Genomic DNA, 19,253 nt, shown 5'->3' with positions numbered 1-19,253 from the left:
CTAAGGTTGTGCACTTGCAAGCAAAGGAAAAAAAGGATGTCATTCTCTACCAACAGCAGGTGATATTTAACCACTTCGTGGGAAGCAGTGCTTCAGTACTTGTAGTGGTTGCTCTGGAAAACATCGTAAATAACAAATGCCCCCACCCCCCACCCCCTTCCTCTTAGCTTTTATATCTGAGCAGATATCATATGGTATGGAATATCCCTTTGGTCAGTTTGGGTCAGCTGTCCTGCCTGTGCCCTCTTCCAAGATCTTGCCCACCCCCAGCCTACTGGTGGTGGGGGGGGAATGTTGGAGAGACAGCCCTGATGATGTGTGAGCATGGCTCAGGCTCAGCAGTGCTCAAAATACTAGTGTATTACCAGTACAAAGCACAGCACTATAAGGACTGCTGTGAGGCTCAGCCAGACTCAATACAGAACATTAATAAAATTTGTTCCCTTCAAAACAATGGGGGGGAATCCCAATGTGAGGAAAGGGAAAGACACTACAGCTTGTGTTGGAGAGGAAGAATGTGACTAAAATAAGGATTTAGAGTAAGAAATCTATGGCCAGCAATGACCTGCGTTATGATGGTTGAAAGTAGGATGAAATATTTCTGTTTTGGTAGGAAAAAGGTATAATCAAAGCCCTGTGCTTTTGGCTTGGAAACCTACTGGTGATACTTCAAAATGATCAAGGTGTTTATGTTGTGATAGAATGGGTTGGGTGCACTCTCTCTCTCTTTCCATCTTCTGTTCCAGTGAACTGGAAGGAATGCAAATGGAAAGCAACTTTAAGGCTTAGATTTAAAAGATATGTCAGTTCTGGGTTCGGTGAATAACTGCAGCTGTCTTAAAACAAAAGCTTCATTTCTACACCCTGCCAAAGGGGGAAAAAAAGGCAACTGGAGCAGCTACGCACAGTTCTCTTCCTCTAGATCTGCAGTTTTAATTACGGGCTTGCAAAGCTTGAGAGTGCTACCTTTTGTAATCATAAGGTAGAACTTCCTTTTAGCATCTAGTGGTTGCAGTCCTCCATGTAAAGTCACTATAGCAAAATTCATAACACCTACATGACAAATCTTTAGTTTACACCCTTCCTGGGACGTTCCTGGTATAGCTGTTTTGCATGCGATCTGACATATGCCCTGGCTCATAATAAACATTTCTGGAGAAATACCAGCAACAGACTGGTATTTAAAAAATACTAAACACTCAGAAGTCAGGAAAATCACTATAATTTTGTCTTCATTTACTTATCATTTGCATATGTGAATAAACAGACTCATTCAGTCTGTAGTTAACAGTAAACCGGCAGAGGTCTTTGTAAAAATAGCCTGATAATTCCCCTGCTCCTGCCTGACCTCCCTCCCCTCCCTATATTTCTCTGAGTCTGTTAGCCATGCTTCTACTTCACGACTGCAAGAGGAGCTTACACGGAGGTCACACACAGCCAAATATGTTCTGGAGACTGTGGAGCATAAGCCTGGAGAGGGATGCCTGGTGGGGCTGGCTACTACACTGTGGTGGGCAAGCCCAGGGTGGGCTTTCCTGATGTGCCTGTCCCACCAGTTGCACTTTCCCAGTGTTCAGGAACAAGGACCAAGCTGACAGACATGAGACAGAGCCCTCATATCAACTAGATTGACTCCTGGCTTGCCATAATGATGATCCTGGATGTCCTACTTTTCCTAAGAAAAACAAAAGATCACTGTCTCCATTCAACTCTATTCCCATAGCAGTCAGGGTAGTAAAAATTATATCAAATAATAATTAGCAAAAGAGAAATATTCCTTTAATGAAAACTTTCAGAAACTCATATAAATTGAACGGTGTGGCATTTAGCATGCTGCAAACTTTGCTAAGTTGCAATGACATTCCTTAGCTTTCATGTCAGTCCAACCCAAATCATGTTTCAATCATGTAGTCCTCACCGAAATTGTGACTCATATCCTCAGAGACCTAAGAAAGTTTTAAACGTTCAAAAATCTAGAGCTATAGCTCTTTTGGGACTAACACTCTACTATAGGCCACTGGACTGGATTTGTTATTGAGTCAGTTTGAGAGCTTTATTGTGTTGTTTGGAATTACATAGGATTAATGTTAGAAGAGAAAAACAGTCAAAAATGAAAACATAGAGTGTCAAGACAGCACTAATTAGAAAGGCTATGACATTTCCTAGATTTATGGAGATGCTTTGTATTTAATCCATTAATCAAAAGGTACGAACGTAACTTTTCTTTCAAAAGTGGATGATGGGTAAAAGCATATAATTATTTCCTGTGGTTTCCTCTGAAATCAAAATTTTGACTCACAGGTTGAAGTTTAATGGAATGCGGGGCTTCAGAAAGTGGCACCCATGTTTGTTGGACATCTTCAAGGCATTGAGGCTTCTTGGTTCAAGCTGGGCCTTTGCTTTACTCTGGGCTTCAGCATATCAAGTGTTTAGGGTCCAGCCTTTTGTGTACTTTTTTTTCTTTTTTTTTTTTTTTTCCCTACTGTGTAGAAAGGGATTTTCATGGCTAGGGAAAGCAGGTTTTGCCAGAAACTTTTCTCACCCAAATAGAACTGGCGAGTGGCCAAAAATGTGCTGGTTCTTCTTTGGTTGTGAATTTTAATTTCCAGACAGCTCCTTTTGGTACTTGTTCACATAGCCTTTGCTTCTCTCATCACTACTGTGAACAGAGGATGCAAGCAGGTTCCCAGTGCCAAAGATAACATCTACAGGCTCAGCCTCACCAATCCCAGCCCCTGAGGTAGGTTATGGGGAGGGGCTGTCCCTTCTGGCCTTCCCTTTCTACCTGGGCAGTAGAGGCTAGCAGCAGCATGGCCCACAGCTTCCAAAGTCCTCACTCATCCATCTGTCTGATAGGCAGATGAAAGCCAGGCTACTCAGCATGCAGATGGTAGTGCAGGTTGCCCTACAGTTGAAAAATGATAAGGAGATTTTTACTTAGTTGGTTAGAAACTTCTTTACCCTCTTGTGAATAACCACACCACCCCCCCACCCCCCACCCCCCGTTTGTTTTTTTTTAAAACTCATTGTCATTCATTCAACAGTGTGAAATCTGCTCATTTTGAAGTATCAAGCATTTTTCCCTAGCAACAAGATTTTTCTTCTAAATGACAGATTGGATGTAGGAGCAGGGTGGGGCAGGGTGAAAATGTATATTTCTTAAAATACTGTTCAATAACTGTTGTCTGTACAGACCTAGTGGTAAAATCATACCACTGACTGTTCATTTTAAGTAAGGTTCCCTTACACGATAACCAAATTTGACTTATAAAATTTGTTCTTAAATTGACACACATGATACTAAGTTTTAAATATAAAAATTATTTATAGCTCATACATCTGCATTCTGTATCACCATGCAGGAATAATTTGTCTAAAATATTCCTTAATAAAAGACATGTACTTGAATGTGGGCTCTGAAACCTATGGCACAGTACTTTAAAAGCCTGTTTGTGTTTTGTCTGTGTCTTTAAAGGGCTTCCGTATTGTCTCGGGCTCCCCTGGAAATGCAGTAAGGATTCGTATCACATCTCTGTTGCCATAGCAACAGCAGTCTTTCCCATAATGAGCTGCATCATCTGAACTGATGTCACAGCATCATGCAGCAGGTCACACAAGGCACCTCCTAGTATTGCATCTTACAGATGTGCCGTAAACATCAAAAGAGGATGATTTGAACAGGACATGGTAAGTGCAAAATGTTGTTCTGTTCTTAATTGCACCGTTGTTTTTTCCTGTTTATAAGGTTTTCCTAATATAAGAATGTGTGGATTTTGCCTTGTGAAAATCATTTTGAAGAAAGATGCTGCATGCCTAAATATTATTTTTCAGGCAGACAGGTTAAGACAAAGGCCTACAGAAAATGCATTCAGTCTGAATGTTTAGACTTGTCTTTGTGTTTGTGATAATACCCTAAAGATTTGCTAAGAATATATTTAAATTTCACAATCCAATTAAAGTTGCTACAGTCTGATTTGCTTAAATGGAAAGAATAGCTGTTTTCACTTTTAATGCCACAAACATAGCTTGTTCCTTTCCCTTTCTCTTTATTTAAGCATTCTTATTATGTGGAGCTCTTCTTTTAACCTATTTTATTTCAACAGCATGAATATCACCTATTTACTTTCATTGGCCTTCCATAACATGATAGTACAGAAAATACTGTGAACCAGTGCTGAACAAGCAACTGGAACAATATTGATTTTAAATATGGTTCAGTACTGTCCTATTTCTGTTGGTATTCTTAAAAAAAGGAAAACATTGACAGAATTGTCAAACAATAATCAGATATTTTTAAAGTAACGTGGCTTTTAGCTTTCCCACTGTTTGACTTGCTTTTAGTCTGTTTTTTTAAATAATAATATGAATTTATTGAATTTTAGATCTATCTTTTACTGGAAGGAAAACAAGCTTTTTTTTTTTTTCTGCTGCAACTGCAGTAAAAGGTGTAGTCAAAGATTCATGCATTCTGAGGGGGTTTGCTATGGAAAAAAATAATAGTAATAATTTTAAAGCTTCTACCTCTATCGTAGGAAGAAAATACATATTTCTTACATTTAGCAAGCTGGCTAAAAACATGTTTATAATATTCAGTAATTCTTTAAAATATCTAATATTTGTTTATATCGTATTAAGGTCTGGTTTCTGGAGGCCAGGCTAATTTTGCTTAACTCCAAGTTAATCTTGCTGGATGGTATACAACACTAATTGTTTGATTTTGCATGTTTAAAAGACTCAGTCTTTCAGCTGCTTGCTATTAGAAAGAAAGAAAAGACCAGACACATGTCATTTTAATTGATCAATATGTCCACTAGGAATTAGGGAGTGGTCTCTGGCTCTGTTCTGTCTGTGTAGTTTATATTTCAAAAATGCAGCAAGAAAAATGCCAACCACTAATCTTGTAGTGGTGTCTGTATTTATTGTGGGTTTTAGTCCCTTATACTTCATAAAGTATGGAGTAGTAAATATAATGAGATCTTACTGCTTTTCATAGGGATGGGTGCGATGGTCTCGTCTGGCACAAGCTGGAATGGAGCTCCTATGTCTTAATTAGTTAGTTTATACTGCATCATATATGCTTTTTTTTCAGTATGGTCTGTGTACGTTTGCTGAGGTTTTTTTCTACTGCAAATCCCAAAGCAGATGACTGTAAATGAGCATTAGAATGATGCTTTATTTACTTGTGATGCATTTTTCAGTGTGAAAATAGTGGTCTCCTGTGCTTGCTGTGCTCTCATCAGGCAAACTCGGAAGGTATGAGTTAGCAAGAGGATGGGAAAGAGGGCGGGACAGCTGATGTCTGGCTAGTGTCAGAATTGGAGATGTGAAGAGAGCTGGTGAGCCATGCATTTTAACTTGCGACTTTAGGGACTGTCAAAGAACAGTTTATAAGGAGCAAATATAAGATATATTTGGTTGAAATATTGTGCCTTTACTAATAATAATGTATTTTGTTAGGCCTAGCCTGAGAAATTCTAGTGGTAATCAAGTCACTTGCAAGAGTTAAAAATGAGGGCAAACATATTGGGGGAAAAGGATCAACTTTTGACAGTATTAATAGAGAGATGACCTGCTGTGAAGCATACAGTGCAGATTTTTTTTAGTTTTTCTAATAATGAGAATGCAAATCATGCTGTGTTTTAAACATTATTTTTTTAAAAGTTCCTGTTACTGTCTATTCCACACACTTCTCACAGCATTGTTTGTCCTGGGGAACACTCGTTAATAATGGAGTTGTGATGACACTACTTGTTTCTTGGTGAACATCTTTGCTGATTCTGACTCCAGCTGAATACCTTGGCTGTAGAATACTTCCTGGCCATTTCTGTATGGACCTAAGCGTTTCACTAAGGTCTGTATATGAAGACATGAAAGAGTATGGAGTAATGAAGAGAATCTTACTATGAAGAGCAAGCCTACTTACCTGAGTCAGAACATGAGCAAATGTAGAGACACTACAGATTTAATACAGTTTTGTTTGCTGTTGAGGCAGATTCATGACTGGTACAATTATGAGTGAGACAGCGTTCAACAGTAGGAAATGTGTTGCTTTCAGTTTTGTTACACAGCTGGTTTTACTCATCATTACTGAGGGCAATATGTTTTGTAAATACATATACTCTTCCCCAAAGTAGCTGAATGTGGACAGTTAATCTGGAGGCTTGAGTTCCTCTGTGTATGCAGTTTCATACTGACATGTAGCTGGAGATGGGTGTATACTGGTGAACTTGAAAGGATGCTACTATTTAATCTTTACTTTGCTCTAAAGATTTTTATTATATCATAAATTAATTAGTTCCTACATAGCTTAGCACTGAACAGAGAGAAACAGAAGCTTGGTTCCTCCTAAAACAGCTATGAATTGATGACAGAACCTGACTCCAGCAGTGGAAATTGGTACAGTTTTAAGACTGTGAATATTTCTGTCAGTATATGGCAATGCAAAGGCCACTTAGAGGGGATCAGAGTGTGTCCTCAATGGAAGAAAGCCTTCTTTCTTTAAAGAGGAGTTGAGGGAACCCTGTGCTCTAGACTTCTGTTGGTCATTTTGCATTATAACAGTGGTGGGTTAGTGTCCTGTCCTTCCCACCCTCTGGCAGATCTGGAATGGGTCTGCATCCAGGAACTCATCCTTGGAAAGTCAAGTCAAAGGAGTCCTCTTTATCAGAAGTGCTCAGGCATTGATTAAAACTTGCAGTATTCAAAAAATGCTGGTGAAATATTTCCTTTGAAATAATTGAGAAATTAAGAATAATAATAAAGAAAATCCTATGCCATGTCTTAATTTACTTGCACCCGTCTATAAAAAAATCACTGCTGCATCATGAAAGAAATATTGACAAAATTCTGTGCTTGCCTTTTTTTTTTTTTTTTTTTTAATTTTAATTTTTTCTGGTCTGTGTTGAATGCTACTGGCTTAAGGGAGATGTACAGTTATCCATAATGCCTGAAGTTCTGGAGTTGTATCTAAAAGAAAAAAGATTTGTATGTATTAGAAGATACCATGTTTGTCTGTTGAAGTAGAAAATTTGTATTTTGTATTGTAAGTATGGCCTATGCTATATAACGAACTGTCTGTACATTCTGTAATGAGACATACTGATACTACTGGCATAAAATTAATGATACATGAATGCAAAAATGGCTTCAAGGAATCACCTTGCAACTAATTTATGTCTGAGTACTAATATTTCTGTGGACTAGGGGGGAAAAAATGTGCCTTTTGCTTTGCTGTTTTGATGAAAACAGCCACTCATTAAAGCAGATTCTAGCTGCAGAAAGTGGAAGTTGTATGTATTACCCCTATCATGTGCTGGGCCAGGTCTTTCCTGCCACAGAAAGGGAAGGAGAAAAAGGAAAAGCTGAGCTGGACAGAGAGCCAGGGGGAGGTCAGATTGCTGCTCTATGCAGTAAGGGAGCAGGACATACAGTGGGTGAAGTGACAAGGGATAGGCAACCATATCTGACATCACTGTCATGATTCAGAAAAGGTGGCTGCCATCCTGGGTTTCTCGGCTTCTGCAGGTTTTCGTACAGAGGAAGGGAGACCTCAGCTATGTCCCTAACCCTAAAAAGTTTTTGCTATAGACTTTTTCTATTTTGTTGGTGCTTAAAAGGTCCTTGTCCCTTGTTTGCTGAGTGGGCACACATGCTGTTCAATCAGTTCTCTTGTGCAAAGGCCCATGGAGTATTTTCTTTCTCATATTCAGTTTTGTATCTAATATTTTCTATTAATTTAAAAATAAAGACACCTAACCACACTTCACATCCCTCAAATCAAACATAAAAATGCCTAATATAAATCCCTTAAACTGGTTTGGTATGGTCACAGTAATTTTAACTGCATTAATATCCTACATATATATATATATACACACACATGTGTACATATGTATAATGTCAGAAGGATCATCACAAAAATCACTCTTAAAGAGTGTCAAAATGTGCTTTCCTGAAGCAAAAGATTTCTTCTTATTAGAATACCTTCAGAAAAGCTTTGCTGCATGAGGAAAAGGGCTAGGGGATAAAGAAAAAAACCAATCCCGATAGCTCTTCCCTTCCTGTTTTATCGTTGAACTACAGGTTTCAAGTATCTAGACTCCTGGCTGCTCTGAATCCCAGCAAGACTGACTCAGCTTTTCATCCCTCCAAGGTCAAAAAATTCAGCTCTGTGCAGTTTATAATGTCTGGTGCTTTCAGATGAGATATTTAAAGCCAGAAATGCTCTCTGCTCTATGAGAACTCTCAGTTCTCATGGCATGTGTCAGATACAGGCTTGCTCTGGCAGCCTTGGCCAAAAGGCTGTCACCTCCTGCTTCTTGTCCAGTATTCAATCCTGGTGCCAGGCAAGGAGAGACTTTCTCTCAGCTGCTGAATGACGTGTCTTCTAAGACACCTGGAAGCAAAGATGGCTTGTAAATGTAAGTGAAGTGTTCTTCAGCCCAGGGCGTTGTCATCATGTCCTGTGGAGACTATTGGCCTCGATGTTAAGAGTGCAGGATGAGCACTGTGAATTGTCATAACACTTTCTCACCTTTGCCAGCTAAGTGGCTTCTGGATCTGTTAAGAGCACCCAGGGTAAGTAGTCAGCTCTCCACAGGACCAGTTGTTTTGCAGGGTGAGGCAGTAGAGGCGCTGTGCCAGGGGAACCACAGGACCCTCTGTGCGGCAGTCAGGTTTCTGTGAGTCCTGAGTGCAGGCACTGAAAGGCCTGACCCCAAGTACTGCTGGTGCCCCAGGTCCAATTACTTTCTCATAGACACTAAGTGTATAGCCAAAATGTGCTCTCTGTGTTTGGCAAAGAGATCTTTCCAGCGATAGCGATTTCTATGAGGAACTAGCTCTATGAAATAGATTTCCCAGCCCCCATGGTACAATGCCTTGTGGGAGCTGACACACTTAAAAAGATGGCCTTTGTTAGCTTTAGGTTGTGCTAAAAGAAGTCCTAGCTTTAAAGTGAGGAAGCACCCAACTGCAATAATTAGTTCTGTTTTCAGTCTAAATGTGTATCTATTACTTTCACATATAGTGGTCGGTGGTTTTTTTTTCTTTCAAGAGTTGCCCTGTACTGATTGACTTGTAAACTCGTTGTTGCCTTAGTTTCAAGGTTAGGATGCAGACATGAAGTTCCTTTATGATCTGTCAAAGAAGAATAATAATTGTTTACCAGCCTTGTGTGTGGATAAAATAAAGGAGGCATGTATCTTAATATAAAATAAGTTGGGTTGTGGATTTTTTTTTCTTTTTTTCTGTGTCATTTTTGCAGCATCTTCTCTCTGGACGAGAACTTTGTAGCCAAGTCTTTAATGCATCAAGTTTTAAAATACATCCCACCTAACCTCCATTATTACTTCTTGCAAACTATGTTAGACTTGCTTTTGTTGTTTTCAGTTCCTGCTCAATTCTATCACGTGTTGACTTCCTCTGGTCTGACTTGCTCTGTCCACCTTTCTGTTCCTGAATGTTATGCCTGTAATTGCTCTCTTCTACCAAGTTGTCATTTTTTTCTTATTTAAATCCCTTGGAAAAAAGTTGCGTGTCCTCTGCACAATCTCTAAAAAGTGGTTTGTGATAAGCTGTATACAGAAAACTTGTGGGACTTCAGGGTTATTACTATATTTTAAAATAACAAAACAATTCAGGTATCCCTACCAAATTTTGGATAGGACCCTTACAGCGCTAGGGGCTGTACAAATACCTGAGAAATGAAGTCTTTCTTTACTAGATTGCATTAATTTTCAGTTTAAATTGAGGTGAGAAACTATTTTCCTCACTTTTTGTAAATATGCCTCATAAAGGATAGGTAACATGCTCATTTCTTGGAAAAACTTTGGCAGACCTGGGAGAAGAAGCTATTTTTCTTATTGCTTGTATAGTACTTAAATAATCTTTTAATCTGTCTGGTTTTGTATTTTTCTGTTTGTACTTCTGTGTTTGTTTTCTGAGGTTGATTAATATTTGGTGTTGGTGGTTGTATTGGGTAAAGCTGAGCTCGTAGTGTAGATCCATGAAATTTCAAGGGATCTAAGGCAAAAAAATGATTGTTACCTATCCTAAATTATTCTGCAGCTTAATATGATGAGCTTGGGAATGTTCTAGTCTTTCAAAAGAGGAGGATCTGCTTGTCAACCTTTTTTAGACAAACCTTGACTGTATTGTTTAAGATGAAAAACATAATAAAAATCCATACCTTAGTTGCTGAAAGCTGGACCTTTATATGCTGAGTTGGCAACAGAAAAAAAATTTCTGTACACTTAGTTGTTTGGTTTTGTGTTCGGGGTTTTTTTTTGTTTGTTTTGGGGTTTTTTTTTGAAAAAAGCACATTTGTTTTGAAAGTTTTAAAACAGCATTTTCTTTATTGGCTAGGTAAATGCTTATCCTTTGACAGATTTCTGTGACAGAATACCGCCAAGGGAGTTGACATAAAAAAATTTTCTGCAAAATAATTTAAAACGTTTAAGAAAACAACCTACCTGCCTACTGAAATATTAGGCTTATTAGGTAGGAAATTAGAAAATAAAGATAAATGCCTGGTTTACACTACAAAATACAACCTTAGATGCTTGTAGTTGAGCCCACCAAGAAATAATGTTTAACAGGTGACTTGCTGCATTTTCACCCTTTCAGTAAATGTAAGATTTCTGACAGATATTTGGTGGAACTCACACAGTGAATACAAACCAAAAAGGAGCCAGATATTGTCAAGTCTGAGGGCTGTATAAGATTGTTTTTAAGATGATAATTCAAGTGTTAGAGAAACTCAAATAAAATACTACTTAACAATGCCAAAACTAATGAAAGACTTTTCTCAACACTTACTTTTTGTCATGAAAAACTGCACTTCAGAGTTGAATGCTATTAAGAGAATAACTAGGGTCTGTTGAGAATGTTTTCAAATACAGACATCTTTCAGAGCTGTTGCATGTAGCTACTCTAGGCTGCTTACAATTCTCAAGTGTGTTAGTCATGTTTAGAAGCCGCTTTTCCAGCTAAGGAGGCTAATTCCCTGGCCAAGGTACTTCTGTACTAGCAAGTATGTATTGTTCCTGTACTTCAAGCTGCACTGCTAGTTTCCTAAAACGTACCATACTTTGTTAGAATAATACATCAGATTTTGATTGCCACAAAAAACCCCACCCAAGCCCCATAGCTACAGCTAGAAAAGGCTGCCGCTGTCAGATTTCAGCATGTCTAGTCTGTCACTGAGGCAGTGACACAGCAGATATGTGAGTTGCCATTTTAAGGGTCAGCTATTAAAATATGCAGGGTATATATTACAGATCCTTAATATGTCATCTAGTCTTGTTCCTTCTCAAAACTTCATCCTAGTATTTTACTAGGTCATTAATAATAACACCCTTGTTTAGTTTTTGGTGACATTATGCACAGATACCTTGGAAAAATAATTAGGAGATTTTTGGTTTTCTTCTGTCTGGAAAAGGTGGAGTCCAAATATGCTCTATGCATGATGTAGGAACAGACAGTGTATCAGCAGCAATGATGATTCCTCTTTCAGAAGAAAACAATTTTAACCCTCCAAGTGCTTGGTACCTGTTTGCAATGCAGTAGCTTTTTAAAGAGAGATTTGATTTTGCATTTCAGTGAATTATGCAGAAAACTTCTTAATTACTCCTTTTGTTTAGCTTCATCATGTCATTTTAAATTGGATTGGAACTTCAATTTCATTTGCTGGTCCCATCTATGTGATCCCTTCTCTTTCTTGTAACTTGTAAAGTCACTTTGGTCAAGAAAATTAAATCCCCCTTAAATTTCTGTTGTTCTCTCTTCTCGTTGGGCGATACAGAGAAATGTTTGTCAGCATGTTGAGGGCTTGAATGGTGAGTTATGTAGGATGCTAGTATTAGATTATTATTTCTTTGAGGTAAGGATTATAGGTATTCTCCCTCATTTGCTTGTCACAAAAATGTACTGAAACTAGTAAAAGGACTTCATGGGATTAAATTTTAACGTAAGATATAGAATAAGAGCTGGTCAGAGAAGTGCTAAGTTACAAGAAAGGTAGCCTTGGGCTGTGGCCTGTGATACTTGAATCAAGGAGACCTAGAAAATACTTCTGGCTTTGATACTTAATGTGCCCTGGCACATCATCTCTGAACCCCTGTCTCTTGTTCATCACCTGTGGAATGGACATAATTAATCATATTGATCCCCTTTGTAGAGTGCTCTGTGAAAGTGCTAGGTGACACTACTGTCAATTTAACTTTACACACACATATATATACAGGCAAGACAGCAGCAGATGCCAGACAGAATGGTGCAAGGGAACACTGCTGAATAAAAGACAAATTTGGATGCTGAAAATAGTTTAATTCCTTTTTATTTTTACATTCTACCTTTTGGGATTTTTGTCCTGGGATAACGGATTGCACAGTAGAAGACTTACCAAACATATGGAAAACTTAGTGGTTTTGGCAACACAAAATTTACATTTATAAGTAGCATATGTCAAACTGTTGAGCCTGCTTAGCTGAAAATAAAAGCTTAATTCTACAACTCAGCTTGAAAAGACAAAGCAGACATCTCTACTGGCTGAATCTAAGTGATTGCCATACAGAGAGCAGCAACACCTGGTCTGTAAAGCTTGAGGCCACATGTGCGTGCCATCCTGCTGTAGAAGAAATCTTTTTTGGTGAAGAAGGGGGACCCACCATGATTTTGCATGATCTTCAAGGATTTTTTTCAACAATTAGAGCTTGATAAGAATTATTCAACAAAGTACTGTTTTCTCAGTTATTGCTGATTCATTAAAATACCTATTGTTGATCCTCATGAAACTTTTTTGCCGAGGTTTTGTTCAGAGAGCAAACAACCCAAACCAGCTTATGACTGAGGGATATGCATTAAAATGAGATGTAAGATATGTATAATAGACTAGCATCTATTCTGTACTAGGCAGACCCCTGGGTTCCGGAGATCTCTCTTTTTCCAGTCTAATAAATACTTAATTATTTATAGAAATTAGAATAGCTGTGTCAAGTGACATAAGGATGTATATTTCAGATAGTTCAGGAAAGAGGGGCACGGCAAGAAAGGCACCTTATCAAGCTCCCACAGTTAACCTGTATTTTTTTCTGACTCCCAATATAACTTAGAATCCACTTCAGTTTAGCCTTCCTTAGACCTATATACTGGCATGTAGCTTTGATTCCTATAGTCATCCTTTGAATTGTTAAAAAAAAGATAATCTAAGGATGTAAATAAAACAATCTAGTATGCTAAAATTAGTGCTGGACACACCTGAATTCCAATAACATATTTTCTTGAACTTTCTTGAATGGCTTATGAATTGAATTGTGTGTTTCTCTGTGTTCTTACCGGGTGTTAACTGTTAATGGATTATTAGTGGGGTTCTTCGTATTATTCTTATAAACTGATTGGTTCCTCATGCTTTTAACTAATTCTTAGTAAGTTCAGACTCTGGACAGCAATGACCTAATCAAATGTGTGAAGATAAAATAGGGTTCTGAGAAACATTCTTTGATTTGTCTGGTGCTTTTGTTGGTATGGGAGAACCACAGGGAGGACAGAGGTTGTAGAGAACCTCAACAAACCTTCAGTCTGTGAAATGCTATTTCCCCCTTCTACATCCAACCTGAAAATTATACATTCTGACAGTGAAAACTGATAGCATTTGGAATGAGGAAAAATGCCACTTTGGCAGGGCTCAGATGATATTTTTTTTTAAAGCAGTATTTTCCTAGACTGGAGAAGGCCTCAGGGATTATAATTAGCCTGTCTTAGGCTGATTAGTGTTGGGTACTTGAAGATTCTTGATCAGCAAAATAACATATCCTGACAGGCTAGTGGAACGAGGTCCAGTGTTTCACTTCTCACTGCAGGGAGCTGAGAAAAGAATCGTTTTGGTAGATTAAATCCTTTTATGAGTAAAAATGCTGGATGTATTGAATATTTAGAGGTGGTTATCGCCTGGGCCAGGATGCATTGTGCTTCATTCCAGCTTTCTGAAGTGTTTTACTGAAGGTGAGGAAAATATGGTCTATGCCATATGACTCTGTTTAAGGTGTCCTCATCTTACTGCTAGCTGCAGCATAAAGAAAAGTTGGCTTCTTTCTTAAAACTAAACCCAGACATCTTTACATCTACAACTTAAACTTCACACAGAAATGTACTCATGATTAAAAAGCCAAATAGATTTTTTCTGTTGATCTATGTAGTTCTATGATCAGAAAAATTGTAAACAAGCATTTCAATTTTAATTGCATATATTTTAGATCTAACTTAATAAATGAGTTTATATGATTTGCTAAAATGGAAATTCAATTGTCTGCATTCAACAAAGACTAGAGAATGAATAATTAAATGGAATGTAGAATGTGTATATTGGAAATGGTTCAAATTTCCTTCTGAAAATTGTTTCAAGTAATCTTGAAAGATCTTTACACAGAACTAAAATACTAGGGAATACATTATTGCAACATGATTATTTTACACATCAAAACTCTATGAATAGTTGCATTGTCTGTAGTCAAAAAACTTCAGAGTTGGTTATACTATCAGAAATTATTTGCTACAGTTTGCAGCATTTAAACAATCTCTTTTAAGACATCACAGAATCAAAGTTTGATTCCAGTGGGATGAAATAGGCAATACTTCAAAAACAAACAAAATTCTGTTCAGTGACCCTTTAGAAGATTGGTAAAGATGTAGATGTAGGTCAGATTACCAGCAATTTGATATAAAAATTATGAATCTAGTGGTAACTCTGTGGTACTGAGAGTAGAAAAAAGTCCAATAATGTTTCCCCATTGTAGTTAATCATACAGTTATTACACCTTTTGGGTGGTAATACAATACAAATAATATCCTTTTTTAAGGGGAGGAAAAATATTGTTCTTTAAGATTAAAGAGATTAGAGGAGTAGATGTATAGGGGTGGGAAGGGAGACTGCTATCTAAGCAGTCAGTTGACTAGCTCATCAAGTGTATGTGCCAGGGACATTAACTTTGACTCCAAGAAACAAATCTAGAACATATTGAAACACAACAGGGAAAACTTGATTTAAAAAAACACACAAATAAAATGTGAGCTTCTGCGGATGAGTTTTTTTGTTTTTAAATAAGAGTGAAGGAACTAAAAAGGCATAATGGCACTTTAATGGCTCCCAGGCTTTGCAGCAAGATAATTCCTGCTGCAGTGACAAGGGGGAAGGCTGTCAGAGTTCCCTTGAGAGCGGTGCAGTGGCTGGGAGGAGCAGGGTCTGCAGCACAGCAGCGGCGAGTGGGGTTTGGTCTGCTCATTACCTGTGACAATATTGCATGCTTGTAAGTTATGTCTTGGAACTGCCCAGAAATGTCAGCACAAGGTTAGTCTTGAAACTACCTTAGCACGTTTTTCTTTTCACAATCATTTCTGTGCTGCACCTATTACAGGCATGCCGCTGAAACGTGCCTCAGGAGGTGTTTAGTTCTTGGTGCAGGTCTAACTGCTGCTCCTGGCTTCTCATGTTTCACTTCTAATGGAAATATAAATCTGTGGGTCTTATTCGAGGCTTACTGGAGTGATTAATAGGCGTCAGGCCCAGTATCTTCCCATGTTGTGTGGGTTTTGGTTGGGTGTTTTTTCCTGGTTCTGTGATTTCCCCAAGGAAAGTGTCATGTGGTGAATTAAATGAAGCCAAGCAGAATTCTTGGAAGCAGCAAAACCATTTGAAATGTATGTGTCTCATTTGAGATTCAAAGGTTTGAAAAAGGACTATGCAACTGTAAAGATTTGGGAATAATCTTGCTCCTCAGCTTCCTGCTAAATACTGAAAATGTTACTGGTATTGCCTGTGAAGCTCAGGGTGCTGCTATAGTATTGTGGAGTGCTAAAACATTTTTTTGTGTGCTGTCAAGCTGATTAAGATCTGAGTACCAGTAATATTACGCAGGTGCGTTTTAAATTCATTTTTCAAGAAGATAACATGAGTATTTTGCCTTCCTGAGAAGTGATAAAAAAATCTTACCAAATTTGATGTGCTTTGTCCTTGCTATCCTTTGATATATATAGCTTTTAAAGGGTAAAGAAGGCAAAATTTTCGGGAATGCATCAAGAACTTTAAAGATGTGTGGCTTTATTTTTGAAAAGGCCAGGAAAGATATCCATGGCCTGAAAATAAGATTTAAAAATTCATTGATTTTTATGTGCAGAAGGCTAGACTGCTTGATATTATCATCTTAAAGTTTTGGGTTTATTTTGCTCTTATTTGAAAATGAAGAATCCCCAGTACTGAATCTGAGAACAGAAGATTCTTAGTTGTGCAGGGAACAGTTTCGTGTAGTGCTTTCTTTGAACTACAGCATAACAGCCAACTTGAAACATGAATTTACAGGAATTATTTATGATAGCTGCAGGAGATGAAGTCCTATTTAATGACAAAGCAGGGATAATAGTGACAAAGTAGACAGGCAGTAAGAACATTAGGGTCAAGATCCACAACTCCATCTGCTGATGTAATTCAACCTGTTTTTGAAGAAATCCACAGTAGGTACAAGTTGTTTTTGCAGAGCCTAAAACCAAATAAGCCGAACAGAGTAGTGTGATCTGTTCTGGTATGGGTTATATTTCTGTGGTTATTGTTGTTGCTAATGTCAGAAAGAGGGTCTTAGCATGTGAAGTCCCACACAGATGCACACGGAAGTCCTGAGTATCTGCTCCCCACCCCAGAACACATACTGTGTTAGTGTGTGAGTCTGAGAGCAGGCCTGCAAAGGAACGTGGCAGGCATGTGAGAGGATATTAAAGATTTGTGACATGAGCTCCTACATGACCTGTAACAGCCCTATTAGGTACTCCTACCACCACTTATTGACAGATAGATTTTTTTTTTAAGAAGTGATTCTTGCTGCTAGACATATGTGGGGAGTGCTAAACGAGAGAGTCAACGTCCTTTTAGGATGCTTGGGCAGATAAGGAAGGGATTTGAGAGGAAGAAAATCATGTGCCCAGGGTGTGCTTGTCGTATCAGGGTACCCCGGTGCACAAGGAGATGCAGAGAGGCAGCCAGGAGCAGCCCAGCTGGTTGGAGTCTGGAGAAAGCATTAGTGAAGGGGCACAGAATGGGAAGAGTTTCGTAAGAGCTACCTCAAGCAAAGAGGGGAGAAATTGGATTGCTCCAGGCTGAATGGGTTTGCTGTGGGCTGTAACAAGCTGAGGGAGAATGAGGTAACAGCTGATACAAGTGGGCCAGAAGTTAACTGCTGCTTAAAGACTCCACAGGCCCTTAGTCCTATTCAGCTCCTGTCAAAATGACGTGAACATTGCAAACCCCTCTGTGGCCATCTAATGGGTATGATGCACTATTTCTTAGACTTATTCCCAATACAACTAGAAGTTTAAAGCACAATATGCAACAAAATATATGTAATAGCATTACCCAGTATGGTTACAGCATGCAGAAAATGAATCAGCAGCAATATAAGAACATAATAATAAATTTAACTTTGGCTAAGCGAGCTCATTTTTTAAATCCTTGGAGACTCTGCAGGATGTTTTAATGGGTCTTTTGTGATGTGGATATTTCCTCAGTTTAAAAACTAGACTAAGGAGGTTCATTTTGCATAACTTAGGAAGGAGCCTTCATACGTTAATGATTTTAGGTCACTGCTAAGCTAGACCAGATGTGGATGAATGGCTTAACAGTGAAATGCTGCATATCCCATTACAAAGCTTTTTAGGCTCTATACTTACCCTTTGGCAATAAGCTTGCAATTAATAAGTCCTTAATACACAGCTGTATGTCAAAAAAGGCAATATGAGTTCCACCACTGCTCTTGATGATTTTGGGGGAACCTTTGAAGCCAGCCATTGACAACATAAATTGAGGGAGCCATCTGTAATTAGGAATAGCTTGATCTGTGTATCATTGCAACCCAGAAAGATATTGTCTCCATCTGTGTTACAGAGGTTAGCAGAGAACCATATTGAAACCACAAATTAAAACTATTTTCTGGGTGAAAAGAAGGAAATGATGTGATTTAGAGAGCTGCTAAATAGGGAGTGCACTTTCTGAAATACCAGCAGTAGTCTTTAAGATTTGAATAATTCTCATCTAAAAAGAAGACATTATTGACTTGCAGAGATCCAAAAAATTCTGTTCTCTGAAATATGAAAAATAATAAAAGATAATTTATCAACCTTTTTTCTTGTTGATATTTGATATAGAATAGGATAGTTCCGTTGGAAGGAACCTACAATGATCATCTAGTCCAATTGCCAGAGCACTTCAGGAAGTCCCGAAGTTAGAGTATGTTTTAAGGGCATTGCCCAAATGCCTCTTAAACACTGACAGGTGAGGGGCATTGACCACCTGTCTAGGAAGACTATTAAAGTGTTTTACCCTCTCAGTAAAGAAATTCTTCCTAATGTCCAGTCTAAGCCTCCACTGCTGCAGCTTGGAACCATTCCCATGTGTCTTATCACTGAATATCAAGGGAGAAGAGATTGGTGCCCCCCTCCCTATTTCCCCTCCTCAGAAAGCTGCAGAGAGCAATGAGGTCACCCTCAGCCTCCTTTTCTCCAAACTAGACAAACCCAAAGCCCTTAGCTGCTCCTCAGTACATCCTTCCAGCCCTTTCGCCAGCTTTGTTGCCCTCCTCTGGGTGCATTAACATCCTCTTTAAATTCTGGGGCCCAGAACTGCATACCTCAAGGTGAGGCAACACCAATGCTAAATGCAGTGGGATAATCACCTCTTTTAACTGGCTGATTAGGCTGTGATTGATACACCCTGGGATGTGGTTTGCCCTCTTGGCTGTCAGGGGACACTGCTGGCTCGGGTTGAGCCTGCTACGAACCAGCACCCCCAGATCCTTTCCTTCAGAGCTGCTCTCCAGCCACTCCTCTCCCCAGAGATGCTTGTGTCTAGCATTACCCAGATTTATATTAATTTTACTATATTAAAATTAATTTAAAAATTAACATTATATTAAAATATAAAGGTAGATGTGGAATGGTTAAAATGATTGGGCTCACATGCTCAAATAGTTTGGTTGCATTTGGTGCCTAGTACTCTATTCTTATTTCATTTATAGATGTCCTTTTTGTTTAGACAGGTGTTTTGCAGTCAGAAATGTTATGTGATCCTTTTAACAGCGATGGATCTTCCACTAAATGTTAGAGTGCTCAGTCAATTAACTGATGAAGCCGTTATTGTATCTGTCTTCTCCACCATTAATTCTGTCTATATGTCAGTGCTTTGTCATAGATGAATGAAAATTTAAGTAAACAGGTGA

At 38.5% G+C, this 19,253-nt stretch overlaps 1 protein-coding gene and 1 long non-coding RNA gene across 5 annotated transcripts in view; one reads left to right on the top strand and one right to left on the bottom strand.

Moving 5' to 3' along the window:
- The window catches only part of LOC114013072 (uncharacterized), a 57,554-nt gene that overhangs the window by 28,298 nt on the left and 10,003 nt on the right, over nucleotides 1-19,253 (bottom strand). Inside the window, exon 4 of one of the 3 annotated variants that reach the window (XR_003555917.2) lies at nucleotides 6,327-6,966. The exons of the other annotated variants lie outside the window; for them this stretch is intronic. This is a non-coding gene — a long non-coding RNA (uncharacterized LOC114013072). Of the gene's footprint in view, nucleotides 1-6,326; nucleotides 6,967-19,253 lie in introns of those variants that run through there. 3 annotated transcript variants of the gene reach the window in all.
- The window catches only part of AKAP6 (A-kinase anchoring protein 6), a 287,348-nt gene continuing 271,486 nt past the window's right edge, over nucleotides 3,392-19,253 (top strand). The window contains exon 1 of one of the 2 annotated variants that reach the window (XM_027791675.2): nucleotides 3,392-3,687. The gene's annotated coding sequence lies outside the window, so the exon portion shown is untranslated. The remainder of the gene's footprint in view (nucleotides 3,688-19,253) is intronic. The other variant, XM_027791676.2, reaches the window with a different exon arrangement.

The sequence above is a fragment of the Falco peregrinus genome, chromosome 1 (genome assembly GCF_023634155.1).
Source record: "Falco peregrinus isolate bFalPer1 chromosome 1, bFalPer1.pri, whole genome shotgun sequence".
Taxonomy (NCBI): Eukaryota; Metazoa; Chordata; class Aves; order Falconiformes; family Falconidae; genus Falco; species Falco peregrinus.
The sequence above is the reverse complement of the archived record's forward strand: the minus strand, read 5'-3'. Positions and strand labels throughout refer to the sequence as shown.